Source organism: Paramormyrops kingsleyae, chromosome 1 (genome assembly GCF_048594095.1).
Source record: "Paramormyrops kingsleyae isolate MSU_618 chromosome 1, PKINGS_0.4, whole genome shotgun sequence".
Lineage (NCBI taxonomy): Eukaryota > Metazoa > Chordata > Actinopteri > Osteoglossiformes > Mormyridae > Paramormyrops > Paramormyrops kingsleyae.
In genome coordinates this window covers 67,715,932-67,739,519 of record NC_132797.1, presented here as the reverse complement: position 1 = coordinate 67,739,519, position 23,588 = coordinate 67,715,932, and the positions used below count along the sequence as shown (strand labels likewise).

The 23,588-nt window shown below is 43.6% G+C and overlaps 1 long non-coding RNA gene across 1 annotated transcript in view; it reads right to left on the bottom strand.

The window, feature by feature from the left end:
• Nucleotides 1–9,726: 9,726 nt before the first annotated feature.
• The window catches only part of LOC140593457 (uncharacterized), a 16,089-nt gene continuing 2,227 nt past the window's right edge, over nucleotides 9,727–23,588 (bottom strand). The window contains exons 2-3 of the long non-coding RNA XR_011993858.1: nucleotides 13,908–14,131; nucleotides 9,727–9,980 (exon numbers count right to left, since the gene is read on the bottom strand). This is a non-coding gene — a long non-coding RNA (uncharacterized lncRNA). The remainder of the gene's footprint in view (nucleotides 9,981–13,907; nucleotides 14,132–23,588) is intronic.

The following is a 23,588-nucleotide window of genomic DNA, read 5'->3' as shown; positions in this document are numbered from 1 at the left end:
ATGTCCATGATTTTGCTCCGCCCGAGCTCCCTGCCAGACAGTCCACATTTTCGCTCCCTGCCAGACAGTCCACATTTTTGCTCCCTGCCAGACAGTCCACATTTTCGCAAAAATGCGGGCTGTCTGTGGGTCCCTGAGAACTGAATTGGGAAACACTGCCCTAAAGGGAGCAATGAAGTATAAGGTACTGAGAAAGGAACGTTTTGTTCTTCTGTTTCAGAAATCATAGCGAGTTGGGGATGTTATTTTGCAGGTAAGAGGAGTCTGAACTCACTGCTGGTGCAGTTTTGGTTGTTAAGCTGTCTGTCTCCAGTTCAAAAGTCAACATTTTACTGGTAATTGGATCATCTGCAAAATACTAAAGGTCAGAAGCAAATAAAATGTCACTTTTTATACATTTGCCACTCTCGCCGACGGGTTTCCCAAATTGGTTTAAAATATGAAAAATAAATCATTATTTTGGCGCAGTGCAGTATAACTGCACCTAATATTGAACTAAATTATTGTGTACAAAAAAAACCTGTAGTGCGGCTGTAAAGGATGATCCTCACATCCTCCATTGTACAGAAGTAACCTTGCACAAGAATGATTGGTATATAACATTGGAGCAGCGTTCCCCGGTCTTGTGAATAATATTCTGTCACCAATAACAAATGAATGCTATTTAAACAGAGGACGTAAATCGGACTTTGCCAAAGGGGTATTGAAAACCTGACAGGAGATGTACGCCAAGGGAGGAGGCTGAAGTGTCTCGGTAGCACCTGGTCCTTTACGTAAATGTCTCTCAGCCTTTTGTTTTGCGTCTCTAGTTGAGTTGTATCCTTGATGGACGGCAGCCTTCTGGTCTGCTAAGCACCGAGTCGCAGCCCTCGGTTTGAATGCGCGCGGAGCACCTTCCTTCAAATAGACATGGGCAGTAAATAACAGAATCCTTTTTTTGAAGAGTCAAGGCCTGTTTTGGAGACAGAGGGATGCTGCACCGCCCAGCTTTGTCAAGGCTTCCCCCATAGTGATAACATGGTGTGTGGATCAGTGGGCTAAACCTCTGTGTCTCTGATTGGAAGGTCACTGGTTATAGCCTAGCCTTGGCAGAAGAGACAGTGATCTGTGGGCCCTTGAGCACGTCCCTCCAGCTCCATAGGTGCCGCAGATGCCTGATCCTTCACTGTCACCCCCCAGGCTCGCTCTCACCAGAGCATGTGAGCAGAGTGGAGTGATGAGTTCCCTCTCATCGCTCATGGAGCGGTTCACCCTCACATTTTCACCCTGCTTCTATGAACACTCACCACTCAAACAATCTGCATTATATTTTTAATTTTAGCTTAAACTGTAGCCTGACTAACCACATTAAAGCAGAAAAAGCATTTCAAGACGTGAGCAGGTGCTGCTTGAGTTTTTTTCAAATATGCTGCTCCACGCTCGCTCCCGCTCCGGCTCAAATACATCTGCTTTCGTTACGCGCTCACTCCCGCTCCGGCTGAAATACAGTACATCTGCTTTCGTTTCGTGCTCGCTCCCGCTCCAGCTCAAATACATCTGCTTTCGTTTCGTGCTCGCTCCCGCTCCGGCTCAAATACATCTGCTTTCGTTCCGCGCTCGCTCCCGCTCCGGCTCAAATACATCTGCTTTCGTTCCGTGCTCGCTCCCGCTCCGGCTCAAATACATCTGCTTTCGTTCCGTGCTCGCTCCCGCTCCGGCTCAAATACATCTGCTTTCGTTCCGTGCTCGCTCCCGCTCCGGCCGTAATAATTCCGCTCCCGCTCTGCACTTGCTCTGGATCTCACCAGCATGTGTCTCTCATGCAGAGCAAGATAGGGTAGCGAGAAGAGAAGGTGGCGCTATGGCGGGATGTGAAGCTTTGCCTTTAAGGACTTCATATGGGATTCATATGGAACAACTGTGGGATCATGGGATATTGCCGAGGTTTCAAAACTACATAGCGATCTGTTGGTAGAAGAATATGATAATCCACTAAAGATGGAGGCCTGGTGACCCTGACCAAGATAAATGGTTAGAAGATGGAATGATGGATAGATGGATGGATGGATGGATGGGCTGAATGAATTTGAAGGCTCCTACTCCCATAAATACTCCTTAATATAGCTTAAATGACAATAAGAGCTTCATAGCTTTAATGGTGTAATTTTGTCATTTATAACCCAAATTACTGTACGTAGAATACTATGCATAGAATTATGCATAGATACACTATAGGCAGAGTGTTCATAGCAGAACACAGTTTAATATGTATGTATGTTATAGTCAGAAAGTGGTGGTATTAAAAAACACAGAAGTTTGAAGTCAGTCGCTGAGTAATTCCCAACTTGCTCGTTTTAAAAAAGCAGAGATGCTACAGTGATAAGCAGCATTTCTGTTTCATTTATGTTGTCTTAGAGGAATAAACTCACAGCTCTATCTGTAATAAAATCCATTTCTACTCTGCAGTACAGTATCACCCCAAAGTGCTTTGAACATCATAGCAATAGCTTGAGCCAGGGAACATGTGATATACTGTAAATACTCCCTTACAGTCCTATGCTAATGTTATTTCCATATACTTTTTATTCATGTGTGATGGGGCACTTGGTAGCATCGTGCCTCGTGCTGGTTTGTGGATACAATCCTGGTAGAGATCTGCGTGCATAGAGTTGCAGGCTCTCTTTGTGGTCATGTGAGTTCCCTTAGAGTACTCTAGTTTCCCCCTAAAGGCTACGCAGTTTAAGGTAAACTGGTTGGTTTAGACGAGGGGTTGTGCTTGGGTTTACCAAGCAAGAGACAGAGAATGATGCAAAAAGTACACAGAGTAAATCCCAGTAAGTGTTTACAGCCCTGCTGACTGAAGTCCCTGAATCTCTTTGTTTTTCTAGTTAGCCTTGTTCATTGGGGTCTTCTTCTTTTTTTTTTTTTTTTTTTTTTTTTATTGCCCACCACCACCCCCCCTCTTCGGAGGACAACTTTATTTTACATTACATTCAAGAGTAAAGATTGTGGCCGCTCCGAACTCACCAGTACCGTGGAAAAGGAGAAAAACAGGGGGGGTACAAAAACAACAGCGTAACAATAACAGACATCAATCACCATGGGGAGAGGGGGAGAGAGAAAAGGAAAAAAAAAAAAAAAAGGTATACAGAAATAATAACACTAATAATGTAGGCGGGATGGAAAAAAGATGAAGTATAGGGGAATACAGAATACAAACAACCATAAGAAACATAACACTCATCAAACAACAAGAATTATAACAACATCAGTGATACTAATAATAATTAATACAAATCGGTATTATATATATGTAGCATACACACACGTAATCGTACCGTTATATATGTATATTTCAATTCCTAAATCTATAACATACCCTAAAAAGTCATAATAATAATGATATTGATCGCTCAACCAGTCTTGTATGCATGTGCAAGTGTAGGTGTGACCTGATTTGTCATTGGATGTGCTGGCATTTAATGCCGTCAGGGGAGGCGGCAGCCCCCCCCCCCCCCCCCAGGCCCAAGGCGAAGGCAGGAGAACCAGGCAACCGAAGCCACCCTACTGCCCCCCCGGCACAAGGGCCCACAGCCACGCATCCCAGAGACAACCACCCGCCCAACCCGAGAGGGAGCCCGCGAGGGACTAAGGGGGCGCCAACCCCCGCACAGGGAGGCCCGCAGAGGGAGGACGGGCGGCGAGCCCCCCAGCCCCACCCGCAACCACCCCACCGGGGCAGGCGGGTCCAGGGCCGAAGGGCCCCACCCACCGGGACCACCCCCCCCACCCCCCGGCGGACGGCCCCCCACACACCGGGGGAGCCCCAGCCCCCCCAGCCCGTCCCCCGGGAGGACGGGCCGCCGCCCACCGCAGCGACCCGGCACGCCTCCCCCCCAACACTGCAGGATGATCCAAGGGGGGCCCATACAAAGAGCCCCCCCCCCACCCGGGAGCGGACCCGCGGCGACCGGGGAGCGGCAGACACCCCGCCCAGCCCAGACCGAACCCCCCAATCCGCCTAGCAGGGCCCAGAGCGTCCCAAGATTCCCCGGACCGCCCGCCAGGGCCCCACCACGGCGCAGCAGAGCCAAGCACCACCCGGCCCGCGGCCCAAGAGAGGAGGCCGCCCATACCCGCCAGGGCCACCCGAACCCCCCCATGATGGGTCTTCCCCCCGGCGGGCCACCCCACCAGCACAGGGCCAGAGACAGAGAGTTAGGGGGGGCCCCTCAGCCCCCATCCCCTCCCTGACCCATGTTGGTGTGAAGTGTGCATGTACATGTGTGAGAGAGTTGTGTGTTTATGTCTACTATGCATTAAAATTAGTGGGTGCAGTTCGGGTATGAGGGCCCGGGTATTGGGGTCTTCTTCATGTAAATGTCCCTTACTCTTCATCCTTGGATGTTTGTATTTTTCTGTTTTCATGCCATTTACCTGATAGAAACATCATCAACACTCTCACTCACTTGCGGTGAATTGTATGGAATTCTCCCAGCCCTATTTACACATGGGGCTCAATCGGAAATTACCCAGACTTTGTACTAGGGAGCAAGCAGGGTAAAGTCCATTTAATGTCCGGTGCATGACTGCTCTGGACATTTGCCTTCACACATACAGCCCCTCCGCGTAAAGTCTAGAAAAGTTCAGGGTGGAAGTGTGTGTTTGAAAGGGGCTTTAGGCTTTAGGTAAACTTAGGTACATAGCCTGTACCCTTTTGTATAATCCTGTGGATCATGCAATAGGCTCAAAGCTCACTAATACCCTGCATTGTATGCAATGCTTAATGGCCGATTACTGAACATGCTGTAAAATGGAGCAATGGAGTCCTGATAGTGTGCAAATGCAACAGATCAGGTTCTCATCAGTTATCACAAATTGCAATTCTTAGTGTTGTTGAGGAATCCATATTGTCCAAAGAACAAAGTACCTGTAGGTCTTTAAGACCATGTACCACAGTTCTGATATGGTCGCCGTGGGACAGCGAGTGTTTGGAGATTCCTGTAGCTTCCTTCGTGGGACTTGATCTCCCATCACTACAAGTTCCCATCCTTAATTCCTTCTGACAATCTTGGAATCACTCAGTCAGGCCTTATCCAGCTCAATCAATAATAAATTGCTGTGACAGTCTGCAGCCGCGACACGTACTGGTTGTTCTAGCATTTGTATGCATTACTAAGTATGCTGCGAATTGTGCTTTGCGATTCACTGCATTTACAAGCAGCGATGTGCGGTTTACCAAGAACATACTAAACAGTAATTTTTTGATTGGAACATCATATCATTTTACCCATTCTGTTTGGAACGTACTGTAAGTTTGGAAAAATGTAGTTTAGAAATACAAATAAACATTTTTGTTAGGCTGTTTAAAACCTAATCTTATATTTGTAATAAAATATAGAAGGGAGATAAATATTAGAAAAAGGCAAATAAATATTATAACAGGTAAACTAAAGAGGTCATAATGATTTTTTATAATTAAATTGGAATTGTGTAATATACATTAAATTACTCAATCTTCAATTCCACTTCCAGTCCCGTATCTTACATATGACTAAAACGTCACTCATTGTATTAAAATTTTATTGCACTTTATTGTGCATTGCATTTTAGAAACCACAATCCCTTTTTGCTTCATGTCTTTATGTATGTGAATCGCTCGAATAACAACTTGTGGTTTTTGGGTAACAGAGGGGAACTGAAGAGGAAACTGTGACCCGTGTGAATCACATGCTTTCTGGAGAGAGCAAGGCCGACAGAAGGAGCAGCTGCCCGCTGGTGGACTCGGTGATTAAGTTCTGCAAATCGCAGCCCCTTCTAGACCCGCATTTCGCATTGGGGACCAGTAAGTGGGATGCAAAAGGTAAAGACTGCTGAAAATTTGAGTTTGATCTATGGATGTCAATGCTGAATTGGCTAATTGAGGAAATCGCAAGAATTCCCTGGGCGATCCACCTTGGTCAGAAAATTATTCTATTATTCAAGAGGCAGAAATAAAATTTAATCCAGACTGTGCGCTCGATCTCCCCTGCTTGACCAATTTTATCATTGAGGATCTCCCCTTTGAGTCAGCAAGTTTTACCGTTGTGGAGTCCCTCAAAATTCCAGTCTGGGTGAAACATTCCTTGTCTGAAACCCATCCTGGACGTGCAAATGTACCAGAGCTCTTGCAGCCTTGCCTCAGTGGGACGGAATGGTATCAATACTTCATGAATAGGATTTTGCTGTCAAAAAAAAAAATCCTTTTAACTAATACACTCCGGACTCAAAAGCAGACATTCTGGCTTGACGAGTTCCCGAGAGGATAAATGTGATCTCTCTCTGTAATATCTGCTAGGACTGAAGCTCATGCCATTATCCCTCTCGTAAGCACATCTGGGTACGTTAGCCCAGTAATCTGTAACACCATGCTGGGCCTTCAGTTACACCTGCCCCCATTATTCCTTATTGTTCTGCTTCGTTGGCCCTCATCTGGCCCAGTATCCGCTGACACATTTAGTGGCTGGAAACAGACAGATTGCAAAAGATTGCAACAGACCAGTAATAAAGAACGAAAAAGCCAGTCTTTGCACGGAACTCGATGATTTTTTACGTTGCTTAACCCCTTAACTGCGGGCGTCTTGCTTTTCCAAGAGTGATGGGTGCTTCTTGTGTAAGTCCATCCAAATGAGAGTAGGACTGGATGGAGCTGAGTTGTCATTGAAGCTCATGTTTCCCTCCACTAAAGATCTTCACCCACACATGGACTAGGAGGAAGTGATATGCATTTTCTGACAGGTTTTGTAGATTCCAGGATCCCCCCCACGACACAAAACTCAGCTCTAAACCTCAGCTCCACTCCTACCTGCTTGAGAGGAGCTAAAAACTAGGCATGACAACCTCACAATATAGCAAAGCACTGGCCACGGGATCAAACAAGCATCACTGCAGCCAGGATTCGCTTCCCGGGCCTGAAGATGAATCACCGAGCGAGAGAACAAAGTTCCCCCAAGGGACCCTGCTTTTGGCCTCCGCGTAACTTCTTGCAAAATACTCGCGCATGCCAAATGAGCTTGGCTATGCCGTGTCCCGCTAACTACCCACAGAAAACACCAACGGTCCTCACGCGGTCAAGCCATTTCACCATAATGGCTGCCAATCTAACTGGGGACCTTATGCCGATTTTCCGCAACAAGCTAACATTTACTGGATAGGGGGATTAGCCTGCTGAGCTAAGGAGCCCATTCCAGGACCCGGGGAAAACTGTCAAGCTCCTGCTTCCATTTCAAGGAGGGAATAGATGGCGAGCTTGGAGATCTCTGTGTTAGCTACCGCGCCTGGGGTAAAGTTAGGCTTCAGCTCTTTAAAGTTACTGGTGGTCCACAGCATGTGTCCTCCCCCCTCCCCCAAAGGCCTAGGCACCTCCACAGGTGCTCTTAGTGAAGTAAGAGGACTCTCTGGAGTCCCCTTCAAAATCCCAGGCCAGACGCTTCCTATGAACAGCAACTCTCTACAGATCCAATTAGTCGCTAATCAAAAACCAGCCTGCAAATATCTGGGCCCAATATAATTCATTTAAATGACAGGCACAGTATAAATAAGTGAATTAATTTATGGAATTACTCAGTATATTACTTAAAACATACCATAACTGTAGCATTCCCTGGGTAAATATTGTTTATGATGAACATGACATCATCTCTTAATAGAAGATGTAGCGCTGGCTTGATAGCATTTTGTTACATCTGTTTGTTACTGCAAAAGTGGTATGGAAATCACGTTCCGGAGACCCCAGGGAAGCCATTGGAAGCACAAATTTGCATGAAGATATCCATAAAAAGACTTTCATTTCCAGATCAAGTAGTTTATCAGCTGTGATATATGAGAACAGTTCTGTGCGCATTTACAAGTATAATCACCTGTAAGAACAACATATAAAAGCACTTAGCAACAGTGCTCAGTATCCAAGGAGTCATGTCGGCCCCCAGTGCACCATCAGCAACTGTGCAAAGGTAATTAAATCGAGAAGAATTACACTGTCACATTTAAGCAGATTAATTCAACCTCCTTTAAGGCAAATGCATTTGCTGGGATTCTTGCCTTTCAGACGATGACAGCGTTTGATTAATTGTAATGAAATTAAAGAAATTACAGTGTATTATTGAGAAAAAGACACCCCTTCCCCCCAAAAGTTTTTGTTTTGCTCTGTTTATACATAATTTCTTTCTCTCTGTACGAGAGGAATGATGGGTCCCTCCACGGGATGAGTAGAGGGCACATGTTTTTCTGGTTTTTAATTGGATCATTGGTTGATTGCTCTGATTACATGCTCTGCCAATCAGCTGTGGCCCTGCCAAGCACTTTCATAATATTTGTGATGATGGCCCATCAGATCCAGCTTTAGCTTTCAACTCTAAGGCCTGCATCAGCTTTTGTTCACTGGATTTCACACTCGCTCATCTCAACGCCCTGTACTTATTTAATCCATTTACTGCGCATCTGAATCTCAAATACACCATTTTTGCATAAATCACAAAACTGTTTACTTTTTCCACACGGGCGACCTAAGTCAGATCCAATTACATCCCAGTAGAGGTAATATCAGTCTTTCAATATCAGTTTATTCATGGCCATTGTAAGTTATCCACACATAACTGAAAGCTAATAGGAATTGCTATGCTAGCATGTACTTTGAACAATAGTTTTGCCGGTTCTGTGATGCACTGGAATCAAGGCATCCAATGCTATTATGACAAATTCTCTTAAATACTGTAAGTAGCCTGCAGCCTGACTGAGGTTTATTGAGTACAACTGAGTGAGGAGGGCTGGTGAATCCACAGTGAATTCTGTCTTTGTGACACAAAAGGCCAGGCACATCTTCACTGTCTCTGGATCGATCACTGATTAAGGTCTTCATTTATTGAGGTCTTCATTTATTGAGGTCTTCATTTACTCCAACTTGACTCTGCTGATTATTTTAGCTGTATACCACAATAAGAATTCTGTGACATCCATATAATTTAAAGCCAACCAATCCCTTACTGCAAATGTCCATAGCTATCTTTGCTATATTAACTATTGTATAAATCGTTTTAAATTCCAAAGCCAGCTTTAACCTAATTATGCTTGCCTATAAAATATCTTTATTTTAATGGAAATGTTTTATGGAATCTCTCTATAACATTACTTAAATATGTCAGGATTTGTAAGAATATAATTTATCTTGTTCTTCTGATCAAGTTGCATTTATTTATAAATGCTAAAATTATCCATCCATCCATCTTCTTACCAGTAATCCTGGTCAGTGTCATAGGGAGATAGCACAGGGCAGAAACATGAGGTACAGCCTGAATGGGATGCTCAAAATTAAAATAAAATATTTATAAAAATAGATATTTTCATCTTTTTATGAGAAGATACCGCATGATACACAATACCAGGTATGTGTGAATTTCGACAAAAATTATATTTTAGTCGAGAATTGATGTGAAATTTGATGGGAGAAATAAGGTTTTAAACCCGCGGCAAGCAGGATTATTGAGCACCTTGAGCCCCAATCAGGTTTAACCCACTATTTCTTTGGAAATGCCTTTGATTGCTATTAAAGCAGGCCGTGACTGACAGTGAATCCCCCCCATCATGGATTTTGATGCCTGATTTCTCCCAAAAGCATGTTTCAGAGGCGGCCCATGATAATGACTAGCAAAACCGGCCACCACGTTGTATCATGGACGGGAATTCAAGCCACATGGGAACTAAAGAGGTTCATATGATTTCATGTTTAAAAACTGATCAGTGTAATATGATTACATCCATACTGCAACTCAGGCCACAAAAATGTAATAATAATGCTCAAGCGGAGGCAGTTTATAGCCTCTAGTTGCAGGAAAAAAATCAATTGAAGTGAAGCTTAAGTCTCATTCTGTGGGTGTCCAGATATTAATGATGTGAGAAAGGAGCAGACGTTCGGAAACACCTTCATTTAATGTTCCCTCCATCTGCACTCCTCCCTTGACTTGACCCTGTAGTTCAGGGGAAAAAAACAAACAACTTTTAATTATGATGCACTCACTTGTGTTTCTGAGATGCCCAACCCTTAGTGCCAGGCGTCAAACACAGCAGAAAATGTGATTTTGAATAATGCCTTGGCCTCCTGCGTAGCCTCAAACAAATCACCTTTCTTCCTCCTCACCCTACAGTAATAGCAAAGAAATGAAGCTTTATTCGCACAAGTACATCAGAATGCATTAATTTTGCATATTCCACCATGTCCTCGTTTTTAAATCAAAACACATATAAAGGCAAGAACAAAGCTTGGGGCCACAGCCATTCAACTAGAACCTCAAAAGCATTTTTCAAATGCCTAACAAAAATGTGGCTATTTTGCTAAGCACAGGATTGGAACCAGTGACATCCTGATCAGAAGAGTTTTAACCCTTTAAGCCGTACTTCACCCCCTGAATGGATCCAACACCTGGCTGAATAAGTCTTCTTCATCGTCCAGCTGCGTGATCCAGCTCTCCTGCTGTGGCCTTAGCAGGAAAGTTAATATTCTGTGTGCTGAGGTCACTGTCAGGTGCACTTGTCACGTCTGGACGCACAGAAGGAGTGACGATCCAATAGGCGCTTAGAGACAAAGGACTTTTATTATAGAACTGAACAGAGACTACACAAGAAACAGACTGACCACAGGGGGTCTAAACGAAGGCAGCTAGGCGAATCAGGAACTAACAAGGGTTGGGACTAATCATAGGGAAACAAAAAGCAAGATCTACAGCACTAAGGGGATCACATAGGAGACTAACACACAGCTCAAACAAAGACCAGCAAAGAACAAGGGCAGGGGTAGGTACTTATATACATAGAAAATGAGGTTTTAAGCAAGGAACAGGTACGAGTCATCAACAAATTCGGACTGGGAAGACGGGATGGCCAGCGACATCTGCAGGCCGAACAGGAACATGACGGACATGACAGGGACAGATCCTGATACTGTTTCCTACCATTCTGTTCACTGCGGGAAATATGCACCCCCTCTGTGAACCAGTCAATGGGGGGGGGGGTGGGGTTAGGTCCGGAGCCACTTTAGCCGGTGAAATCCAGCTGGCTCTAAAGAGGCTGATTGTACTGTGAGAGAGAAACAGGGTCTGTGGAGGATTGGGAAGTTTGAGGCGTACTCCTGGCCAACCAAATTTGTGTTCTGTTTGCTGTGGCTGGGGTGACAAAGGATTTTTCAGTTTGGTTTTTACAATGAAACTTTTTTTCAACCAAATGGATCTCCCCGTTATTCTATATTCAGTTGGAGAAAGTGGAGAAAATGTACATTTCATTATTTTATTTATCCCATAGCCATCTGAACACAGCTCATTAAGTACTATGGCCCTAATTAATGATATACAACATGTGATATATGAAGGACAAGTGTAATAACCAGGGTTAATAAGTAGAGTTGGTAAATTTTGTATTGGGTCCCCTGCTGTGATGGACCCCTATAACAACCCCCACCCCCACCGCTACTGGACACAAGCTTATAAGCTAATGATTACCATGGAATCTTGAAAGTTACTCAACTTCATTAGATCAGAAAGTCATGATGAGCGAAGGTCACAGACCATTTGGGAAGTGTCAGATACCACTGAATCCTTGAATCCGTCCAATAAAATATCTAATGAAGTAGCGTTGTGTTATGCTATTATTTATGAAAGTGTTTGAAAAAGAATGTTGCTTTGGATAAAGTTATTGGGCAAACAATATCAAAAAGATTTGTCCTCTGTACACAAAATAAGTTGACATTTTTCAAAGCCATCGACTCCAAGGCAAAGAACCAAACTGGGGAACATTATGCTAAATTTTCTCTGGAGTGGGGAAGAAAAACTCAGCTGTGTGCTGACATTTGGCAGCTAGATAAATCTTCCATGGCGAATATCCCATTTATTTACACTGCGAGGTAAGAATAATTACAGCATCCACCAATCGATCCTCCAGCTGGGCTGTACTGGGGGCATTGGGCTTTGGCTTGGAGAATGCCTGGAAGCTGCTCTTATCTCACCGAATCAGACCCCAGTGCCCACCTCTGGCACTCAGAGAAACAACTGCAAGCCACCATGAAATACATCATTATCAGTGTTGCCTGAGTGCTCCTTGTGTGTATACTGTACATATAGGGGAGATGTGTGACTCAGCAAGTTACTGTAGGATGCTGAGCTCGTGATCAGAAGGGAGTCGGTTTAAATCCCAGACTCAGCAGAGTGATTTCTCCCCTGGGTCCCTGAACAAGGCCTTTAGCCCCGAATTGCTCCAGGGATTGTATGTCCCAGTTTTCTCTCAAACGCACACTGCTTTTGATATAAGCTTCTCTGAAATGTAAATATATGTGTGTTTCTTGCTCCCTGTATGTCTCACCAGCGAGTTACGGGTTGCATGAAACCTCTTGTGGAGAAGATGCTGAGGCCCGTGTCCAAGCATTAATCTCATGCAACCTTAAATCACTTATCATAATTAATGCAGAAGAGAAACACAGCTTGTGGTGAAGGTGGTTGACTGTTTTCCATTTGTTAAGAGGTGTTTGTTGGAATAGGAGAGGTTGACAGTAATGGATTTTCTGGTGCCATAAATAATACAATCAAAGCTGAGATGAGCTGCTATTGATGAGGCGGGGATCGATAGATATCCCGCAACTCTCATTTAGTCATCATTGCTTCCTGGCAGATGTCTCTGTCACTGTATTTATGGCTTTTCTCAGAAGGCGTGTCCACTGTGGGATACCACAGTACAGGACCAAGGCTGTTGCCCATAAGCTGCTATATTCTCTCATGCCGTGGTTATTGCTGGGGGTACTAATGGAAAGTCCTCAGCTATTAATAATGTGCCGTGTCATTACAGCAGAAAGACTTTCTCTGCAGTGCAGATCAATTATGGTCATCTAGGACCACATGTCCTTTGGTGGATTTACCGCTACCCGTAGCCTGTTGATGTCCATAAATTGGACATAATGAGGATAAATGCATTTTGCCTTTCGATGCGGAAGATGTACCGTAACGCTCCTCTGGATGCCATTTTGGGGCTTGGGGGTCACGGGCCAGATTTTAACACACACTGGAAATAATAAAAAAATAGCTCTATCCTCTAAATAAACAGCGGGGGGTTGGCTAGAACCATTTTGCAGACTGTGTACATCCTCAAACAGATATAAATGCCCCAACACATTATTGCAATCCAGGACTTTCTGCACATATGAATCTCAGCAAGAACCACACTTTTGTACGATGATGTCACACTGAACCAGCAGGGGGCAGCGGTCCTGGGGAATCCTTCTAGAATCCCGAGGAATGAATGTCATTGCATTCTGAGCACAATAGAATGAAGGAAATCACCTGTGCCTTATGGAGATGGCTCCTTCATCCAACCTGTGTGGTTTGACTTTACTTAGTCTTAAAGCAGTTGTTGTGTGTGAGTATGGATTTTCCTTGAGTTATTCTGTCTGTTTGCTCTTGCCTAGTATGTTGCGAGCAGTTTTTTTTTGTGATCATCCAAGTTTTTCTTAGTTTTATCTGCCGTTATGGAGTTTCGTTTCTGCGTCTAGTTCTAAAATACTGAAGACGTGTCAAAGTAGCACCAGAAGCTATATTCTGGAACTAGAGGTGATCTTCCAAGGCTTTTTCTACTTTTGTCTGCCCTTGTGGAGTTTGGTTCCTGTCTATGAGTAAAGATAATTGCTTTCGCTCACCTAATTTCATGACACTGACATGTGTGACTTTGATGTTCCTGGATACAGGTTTTAGGTCCACTGATCCCCAGGTGCCCTGAAGTACATGGATGGGATTCATCTGCTGAAGGCCCAAATTAAACCAGGTGAGTGCCCTCGAAACACAATGCCTGGTTTTTCAGTCCGGGGGGTGCGAATCATGGCCTCCTCTTGAGTTGCTTTCTGCATCATGCACTTCACTCACCCCCATTGCTGCCAGCTGAATTTCAAAAGGCCCAGAGACAAGCGGCATGGTTCATTGTCCTGACAGGCTCCCACCAGGCTGGTACCGGGTGCGTCACGTGCTGTCGTACTCTGCCTTTGAGCTCTGGTGCTCAGAACTCCACTGCCTTGTGCACTTGTGGTGCTCAGAAGCTTTTCTCACCGTAGCTGTAAAACTTTCAGACCTTGGCTCAGAATTGTCTGGACCTGCAGAAGGTGAGAAGACCTAGTTATCATATAGCTCAAGATCATGTCTGCTCTGTCAGTGAGCGAGAATCTGATCTACATGATGTATTTATATGTTTCCATAACCAGCATCAAACTTACTGAAAATATCCATTTGCTGATTTCCAGATTTGTTAATAACCATGCTTCATGCTTGTAGTGCTTTTTATAGTGTTATTGAATTAAAGCCATTAATTTGCATAATGAATTACTACCATTTATATATTATAATAGCTTTTGTAAAGTTTTACTGTCCTAAACAAGTAGGAAAGTTGTGGGTCGAGGCAGTAATCTGACTAGCTGTCTGACTAGATGCAATTTTCCTTAGAAGATCTTTAGTAGTAGTGATTCGATTGGACAGTAATGCTGGATTCACTGACACTGGGAGGAGACTGACTAACTGGTACAGAGATTTGAAATGCTAAGAGCCCTGGGAAAATGTGTCAGAGCCCTTTAAAATCAAAAATGAAAGTCACTGGCTTCTACACTAAGCAGCTGGACAATTTTGAGCAGGAACAGTCTCTTTGGAACATTCCAGGAGGAGATGGAGCCAACAGGGTACCCTGATGCCTTTAATCATTAATTCGATTAAAGCCATCATGGGTAAGTGCTGAACTAACAGCCTGGTATGGACATTGCCATTGGTTAACCTCATCCTGTAAAAAAAAAAAAAAGATCCACACATCCCAGTCCTGTTTTCACCTGGAGGCAGATCCTGGCAAGTGCAAGATGGGCCAGAGGAAAGCAGTTAAGGAAGAGGAGGCCCCATTGAGAACCACATGAAATGAAATGAAATGAAACGTAATGAAATTAAATGATTCTTTATTTGGCTTCGGTATGGCACATCTTGTGGTCACCCTTCAGTATGACACTTAGTGATATCCGACCAGCAGCAGGAATAATATAGACAAACGATCATTAACAGCACAATTATTAATCAAGGAACAGAAACGCATTGTGTCAATGATACATACAGCTCATGTGATGGTTGTCCTGGGCACCTAGGATTATGCTATGAGCTGGTGCTACGATTCTGCTGCAGCAGCTGTGCTGGATTCCACTTCACGCTGCATAATTCACACTAAAGAGCAGCACGATGGCCTCGCACCTTCAGGGTCGGGGCTTCATACCTGCCCCCGCAGGAGTATGCAGCTTGCATCATCACCTATGCTGTGTGACAAGCTGATTGAGGAATATCCAAGATCAAGGCACCAGTCAAGAGCATATAGACAACACATGGCAGGAAGTCAACACGTGCCACCTGAGTGACTGTTGGTCTCTTTACAATGCAGGACCAACTGTTAATCCCTCAGGGTTCTCTGCCTTCCACCTACAGTCTACAACCATAAAGTTATTTGAATTGGTATGTTGAAATCTCACATTGTTCATATGTGAGTGTGTGTCCAGGCTGTTTCCTTCCTTGTGCCCTGTGCTTCCCGGTATAAACTCCATGCTCACCATGACACTGTACTGGAAAAGTGGCTTAAGATAAAGGGTGGATCATTCAGCCTAAGACAGTGTTTCCCAATCTGGTCTTCGGGGACCCACAGTCAGTTCATGTTTTTGCTCCCTCCGAGTCCACATTTTTGCTCCCCCCCCCAGCTCCTGTGGACTGTCTGTGGGTCCCCAAGGACCAGGTGAGGAAACACTGCCCAAAGCCATCAGACCCATGGCTTTTTCTGTGAGGCCCCGGCCTCCTCACGCAATGCACCAAACCATCACTTTGATAAGTCATATTTCCCTCGTATGTGGTGATTCAGTACCGCCTTTCCATAAATATCAGCCGAAAGGCTTGATGCTGTTACGGAGGCCCTAGCACATCAGATACGAGAGCCTTTATTTACATAAGAATTCACCATCATGCATCTTCAGCTTCTTCCTGATTGAAAGACGACACAAGATTGATGCGAATGACCTTTTCATCCTCAAGAAACTGTCCCTGAATAGTCAAGCAAGACCTTCTAACATGTGCTACAGAATGTAATGGGTGTAGAAGTCTGTTAATCCGGCACTCAGGGGTAAAACGGGGGGACTTAAAGGGGTATAATGAGCTAGTAGGCTTTATCTTTAGCTTAAATGGGTTTGACCCGTCACATTTGATAGCACATCTCTTCTCTTTGTTATGAGGGACACGTTCCATATATCAAACACATCCTTCAACTTTGATCCCATCTCTCTCTCTGTCTCTCTCTCTCTGCCTCACACACACACACACACACACACACATTCTGTCTTACCAGATCTTTCTACAGTTCCCTTGCTATTAGTTCTCACACCATCGGGGGTCCCCACACTTACAACCCTCACTCCACGTCCAGCTGTCCCATCCTCTCTCATTACTACACACTTCACTGCACTCATTACTTAATTTAATAATCACTTTTCTAAATATAACACAATAACAAATGCATAGATTAAATTCCACATGCTTGTGTTGATCTCCCATTTTAAAACAGACTACTACATAGTCTATTATGTATTTTAAAGTAAATGAATATGCAATGATACGTAGTATGTACTATGCAAATGTATACATAGTATGTACTATGCAAAAATGCTACATATTTAAAATGGGGATTATCTTTAAAATGGGAATGATGCCATTTTTTCCATATTAGTAAAATGTATACTGTAGTATTTCAACTGAGTAACACAGAACTATCTGTCTTTATACTGAATCAATTGGTCGGCTTCTGTTCACTGGCAGAACATTGATAGATGTACCTTGTTTTTCCCAATTTCCATCTTTCAATTACATAACATTAAATTACTGCTGCAGCCCATGTTCTGTGATATTGGGGTCTTGAAATATGATTACCTTTCATAATAATAATAAAAAAAATTGTGTGGTTCTTCTACAAAGGAACTCTTGCGCCACCTGCTGGTCGCTCAACCCGATGTCAGTGTTGAGTACAATTCTGTCTGACTTTTAAATAGGCCAAGTCATTGACGTGGGCAAGCATTACGCGATGGTAGCGAATATTGATTGCCTTAATGGCATTTTAAAGCTCTTTCCTCAGAGACAAGCAATGATTTTCTTTATGCATTCCATATCGCTTTATTGTTATTATGTCTCCCGGACAGAAAATTAAATTCCATAACTCAGCGTTATTTGAATTTCTGCTGTCTCCAACACACGGAGAATTGCACGAATACATGGTACGGCTCTAAATGCCGAACTCCGGCACCATCTGTTTAATTATAGATTCCACCGCAGAGTTAAACGCGATCTCTCTTTCTTTTAATGTGTTTGTACGATGCTGCTTTGCTCATAACTGTCTCGTTGCAAATGAGTTCCCATTATAAATGCACGCCGTTCCTACATCCCTTTGATCGCTGTCCCAAGAGGAGTTTGGGTTGATTTTTTTCCACCTCTAGCTGTCATTCTCAGAGTCACTGGGTTATCAGCATTAAATTCAGCAGTGGGTATGTTTTACTATGACCAGAGGACCTCTGATGATAGGGATGGATACTCTTTGATACTGCTTGTAAAAATATTATATATTTTTTTACAGGTTTAATGTTGTTTTCAGACTTGGTTCTCTCTACAGGCAACAGATGTGTTTGCTGAGTGGAGAACAGATTTGATTCCCTAGCTAAATTGGTACTCAACGCAAGTAATATACAACAAAATTTAAAAAGTATTTTGAGCAGCATATTACCAAGTATATCGAGGGTGGCACACTGATGCTTGATTTGGGAATGTCTGAGGTTGAAGCAAAAGTCAATATCACACAGACAAGACATGACAGCAAGTTCAAATGTGTCACCTGGGTGGTTAAACCATCAGCAGATACGTCCCGGCTTAAATCTCTTCGGCAGGGAGGATCAGCACCGTCAACCCCTCAACACTGTGATTATGAGCCATCTCCAGGTCTTAAGGATGGTGGTGTCTTACGGACATTTTTTTCAGCATTTTGCTTAGCTAGATGGATATTATTCGTATCTCTGAATAATAAGGCCCTCATAAACCCTTATTATTGTGGTATTGTGGACCTAAATCTAAACTTACATTTCATCAGTCATGTGTTTTACACACTTTATACACTCAAAGTTAATGGAGTCTATCATTTATTTAGCTTTGCATTCTCTCATCTCCCTGGTGAGGATCACGGTATCAGCATGCCAAGAACATCCGACCAGAACTCTTTTCCTGGGTTATTCTGAGCGGTTTACAGATATTTCCAAGCCATCTGATACAGAACCTCCAGCATGTCCTCCACTAAGTGGGACATACTTGGAACAGCCTCACTGACAGCTGTCCAGGTGGCATCTTCATAAGATGCCTGAACCATCTCAGCTCAACACCTCTCAATCCAAAAGAGCCATGCCCCCCTCCCCCCAAGATCGCTGAACTGCTTACCCTGTCACAGTCACAGAGAGTCCAGCACCTAGCAGTGAGACCTCATTTCTTGTCTTCACAACCTTGTTCTTCCAATCTTATTTCTTAAGTCTGGCTTCACCACCACGGTCTTCCTCAGTGCCCAAAAAACTGCAGTCACTGAACCAAGCCACCTGTCAATCTCATGTTCACCATGGCTGTTGGATTTACAGGTGTTGGTTCTCATCCACACCGCTTCAGCTTCACTCAGCCGGAGGTTTCATTTTACTTTATTTTAAGAGTGTAGATACTCTTCTGGTGAAAAAATGATTAGACCTAATTTGAAAAAGCCCTAATTGCAAATGCTTAATTGATATGTTAAAAACATTCCACTAATATTAAGTCAACAGCCAACTGAAATAGACTTCTGTGTAAAGATTTCAGTCTTTAAGTTTTTTATGTCGTGCAAAATGCTCATCATTAAGTTAATGACACCCAACCCGCAGAAAATATTCTCTGGAAAATTTTTACTTTTACTTTAATTTCAAGACTGAAGCTTCTCGTCTCAAAGTGTCATTTAGAAAAAGAATAAGAAAACTTGGTGCAGTAGGAAAAAAGAATTGCATGCATATAATTACACCCTCAGCTCAGGAAGAAATGCTGCTCTTTCTAGCGTATCCCTGCCATGTGAGACCACAGCCACAAAGCTGCCTCAGTTCTACCACGACTAGACAGATCTAAGTTCTCATTTTTTAGCACCACAAAAACTAATTTACAGAGAACTCTACATTCCACCCCGTAATCCCTGCTCCTTCAAAATATCAGAGGCGATATTGCAATTTTCACCCGGTGATGCCGGCAGAAAAATATCAGAGATTGTTGTGAAAGCATAGATTAGCATTTATAGGACAAATTAGTGATTTTCAGATTCACTTCTCTTAAAGGACTTGATGAGAACTATCTGCACCAGAGGTAACAACCACAAACTATGATGTTATGACATTGTATATTAATGTAATGTACTGTTTCTAATCAATCCCCGTTACATATGAGTCCATCTTGTCTCTAACCTTAAACATTAAGGCAACTGTAATTGCTGAACATTCCATATTGTGTTTTTGCACAATAATGACTCAAGTATAGGACACACACAAATATAAGAATGCAGCATTCGTGATAAATGCAACATTCTGTAAGGCTGTCCTGTTATTTTGGATGTTCAGTAGTTCCATTTAGTTCACTGCAGGAAAAAACAATGCAGGGAAGTGGTCGGCATGTTTGGTATTTGCTTAAACATCACCCTCTTTTGCAGTTCCGCCCATGTTTACTGCTGCTTGTTTACTGGCTTTACAGTCATGGCCTCTGCTCTGTGAATGAAAACCGAAGAAGACAATAGTGCATGGTGCTGAAGCACTGATGACAAAAAAAATGACTGAACAGCAGTCTGGCTTCAGCTATTTAGAAAAAAATCTGTACATTCCAAACATTCTGCTATTGTAGCCAGAGGGAGGAGGTAACTTCAGTCACACTACTTGAGAAGAACATGAAGATGTGAACAGAAAAAGGTTTCGGGCTATGAAATGGGTAAAAATATAAATCAAACATGCAACCTCACCCGTTTGTTATTAGTTTGTCTTAATGCGTTAGCATTTATCAGGACTCTGCTGACACTGGAAAGAAACGTTAAGTCATGGTAATGAAAACATTTACAAACTCTGCCGGTCTAGGGACCCACATCCTGCTCACAGAGGAACTGAAGCATTATGCATATCCAAATCTGTTCCTCAGAGAGTTGCAACGAGGGCGGGTGATGGAGCGGTCCTTACAGATGACACTGCAGTTGTGACCTGCCGGCCCGGCTACTTTGAGCAGTATCCTTTGATCATTTGATTATACTTTGATCCAAGTGGATCCTCCGGCTAGGATGTTGAACATCTTTAGGTCCACAGTTCTTGGGGATGATCCTCCGATTAGCTATAAACCACTAAAATTCACTAAGACTGCATGGGTGGTGAACCAGCTGGGGGTTAGGGAAGGTCACAAGGATCTGTGGTATCTGAGGTGAACTTCTCCATACTGCTGGAAAACCTCTCCTCCTAGCATTACAGGCAAAACTTTGCTTCCATTTAGGAGACAGGTGTCATCCCGACTGGAAATCAGGACTTGTTGTCCAGGTCTATAAGTCAGGATGGCTGAGTGGTCTAAGGTGCTGTGTTTAGGTCGCAGTCTCCCCTGGAAGTGTGAGTTTGAATCCCACTTCTGACAAATACTTTGGGGGCAGTCTGTGGTTCAGTGGGTTTAGCCTGTCTGCTTGTAATCACAAGGTTGCTGGTTCAAACCTCAGCATGTCTGTGGGTCCTTAACCCCCAGCTGCTATGGGTAGCTGCCCTTCATGGACAGGTTGCTCTACAAAGAGCAAGTTGAGGGAGGTGTAAAAAAGAATCCCTCCACAGGGATAATAAAGGATTAATTATTATTGTCTGGAAAGGGAAGGGTGATCACCTGGGTTGCGACAACTACTGTACAGGGGGATAACACTGCTCTCAGTGCTGTGCAGAGTGGAGGTGCATGGACTGGGTACAGGGCAGGGTCATGGGGTTTAGCGACTGTGGGGCATCTGTTGGTGAGGAAGGATTTACTGATCTTGACTTTGCCGACGATTCTGTGATATTCACGGAGTCAATAGAGCAGGGGTCTCCAACTCTGGCCCTGAAGAGCTTCTATCCAGTAGGTTTCCTATCCTACCTGGCTTCTGATGAGCCACACCTGCTCCTGGTATTTACCTGAGAACTAGTGTGGCTCATCAGAAGCCGGATTGGATAGAAAACCTACTGGTTAGTAGCTCTCCAGGACTGGAGTTGGAGACCCCTGCAATAGAGGCTCCGTTCGGGGCTCACAAGAGACTGAGTGAGGTGTCTAAGTGTCTGGGTTTGAGAGTGTTCTGGATCAAAACCAAGATCGAGTTTTTTAATGACCTCTTGGACACAGCCATAAGCAGTGAATCTGTCTGCGGGGAGAGTGTTGACCTTGTTGAGTGGTTCACTTACCACGGCAGCGACATTCATGTCTCTGATGACTCTTCTTATGAAATCAGTAGGTGGATTGGATGAATATGGGGGGAGGGGTCATGAGGTTGCTGTAAAAGGGGCGTGTGGCGCTCCCAATATCTTTGAAGTAGGACGAAGGTTTGAGTCTTTAGAATCCTGGTGCTCCCTGTCTTGCTGCACAGCTGAAATGAAGACTGGACTTCTTTGATATTGTGTCTCTGGTTTGACGTGTCAAATGAGTGGTTGCTTGGGGAATCTTGAATGAGGCACATTACCTTCATTGTGAGGGAGCATCAGTTATGGCACTACTCACTATTGCTGAGGAACTGAGTGGCTGGACCAGGCCAAGGGGGCGCCCACGTAACACCTGGTTGCTGTAGATAGATGGGCACTTCCGGAGAGTGGGACTGGACTGCATGTCAGCCTGGGGGATCTACAGTAATTATCATCCCAAGGTGTTTCATCATGTGGTGGGTACAGCAACACCTTGTATCAGAGCATGCTCCCCAACCTGACTGGACCTGTTGTTATTTATTATCATCTTTAAGTTAGCCAGATAACTTCTCAGATTTAAGATAATCTGGGCTAAATGGAAGTAAACGAAAATAAAGTCCATTTGAATTGGGCTACTTTAAATCCAACAATTGAGCTAGCTAACTAATAGACCTTGCTTCATGGTACAGGCCCCTGAGTTGGCATGTACCGATGTGTGTTTATTACAGGTGAGGTATAAGATGTGATTAAGATATGTTGTGGCGCAGCATGGCGCAGGCGGGGACAAAAAGTGACGGTCGACATAAAAGCTACAAGACAAAGGGATTTATTTGGGAAACTCAACTCACTGCATAAAACTACAAAACAAAAGGACCACGAGGAGTTAGAAAAACAACCGGGGAAAAGAATTAGGATTTAGCTAAACACCAGAGAATAAACACAACTACAGAACTAAGCAGGACACAAGGAACAGGACTGGGCAAAAGAGCAGGATGACAAATACAGTAATATCAACAATGAGGGTGCAAGGAACAGAAAGAGGGCAGGACAACTGAGCTAACGAGAGGCAGATGTGACACATAAGACAATTAACCAATAACAATGCTGCAGAAAAAACAGGCAACCGGTGCAGTAACTTATTCTAATGAATACAAGACTAGGGAAACTCCAACAAACCCTGAAAGTAAGAAACACTAATCACACACTGGGAATTACTACACTAGGATATGTAGTATGGAACCAAAATACAAACAGGAATGGACGTGAACAGGACAAAAGCAAGGTATACCTGTAACTGCGACAAAGTAATGAACACTGGGGAAACAAAAAGAATAAATGTAAATAAAGAGGTGAGACTGGCCCCTGGGCTGGGAGCCACATGATCAAACCACTGAACTATGGGGCAGCCTGGGGAATCGGAAAACACACTAGGGCTAAGGGACAAAATGGAAGAGGGAACAGGATGGCCAGCGCCACCTGCTGGTCAAAACAGAATACAAAGGACAGGGTCAGATGGGTGCTGGCCCTGACAAAGATGTGCACAACAGTAGGTACTTACTGTAAGGCGAAGAAACTGGAGTTTTCTCTTCAGTTTTAACTCCAATATTGTTGTACACTAGAGAAAAATATCAAGATTTTCTTCTGGAAAATATGAACCTATATAAATATATTACAGCTTAGTTTTTAGGTAAATGTGCTCTAATGAAAGATAGCAATGAGGAGTCAGTGGGGTTTCTTTTCTATGGAGAATTTGTTTTTACTAATGGTTTGTTTTATATTTGCATTTCTCTTTATGGTTCTGTTTTGTGCTTTGAATGTTTTAGTTCCTCTTAACAGGCTATGCTCATTACAAGTTCATTTGATTAGTCCTGAGTAAACACTGCCTCATCTGTCCAGCCCATTGTGACAACCATCTATCACACATTGTTACAAAAAGTATTTCTGGAAGCAAAAAGGAAGATGGAAGAAAGGCAGAGAATACTTTGTTTAACTAAAAACCATGTTTTGAATGTGCAAAACTGCACTGTAATTGTGAGTTTAAAGGACAGCTGGAGGTTACAGACATCCATAGTAGCTT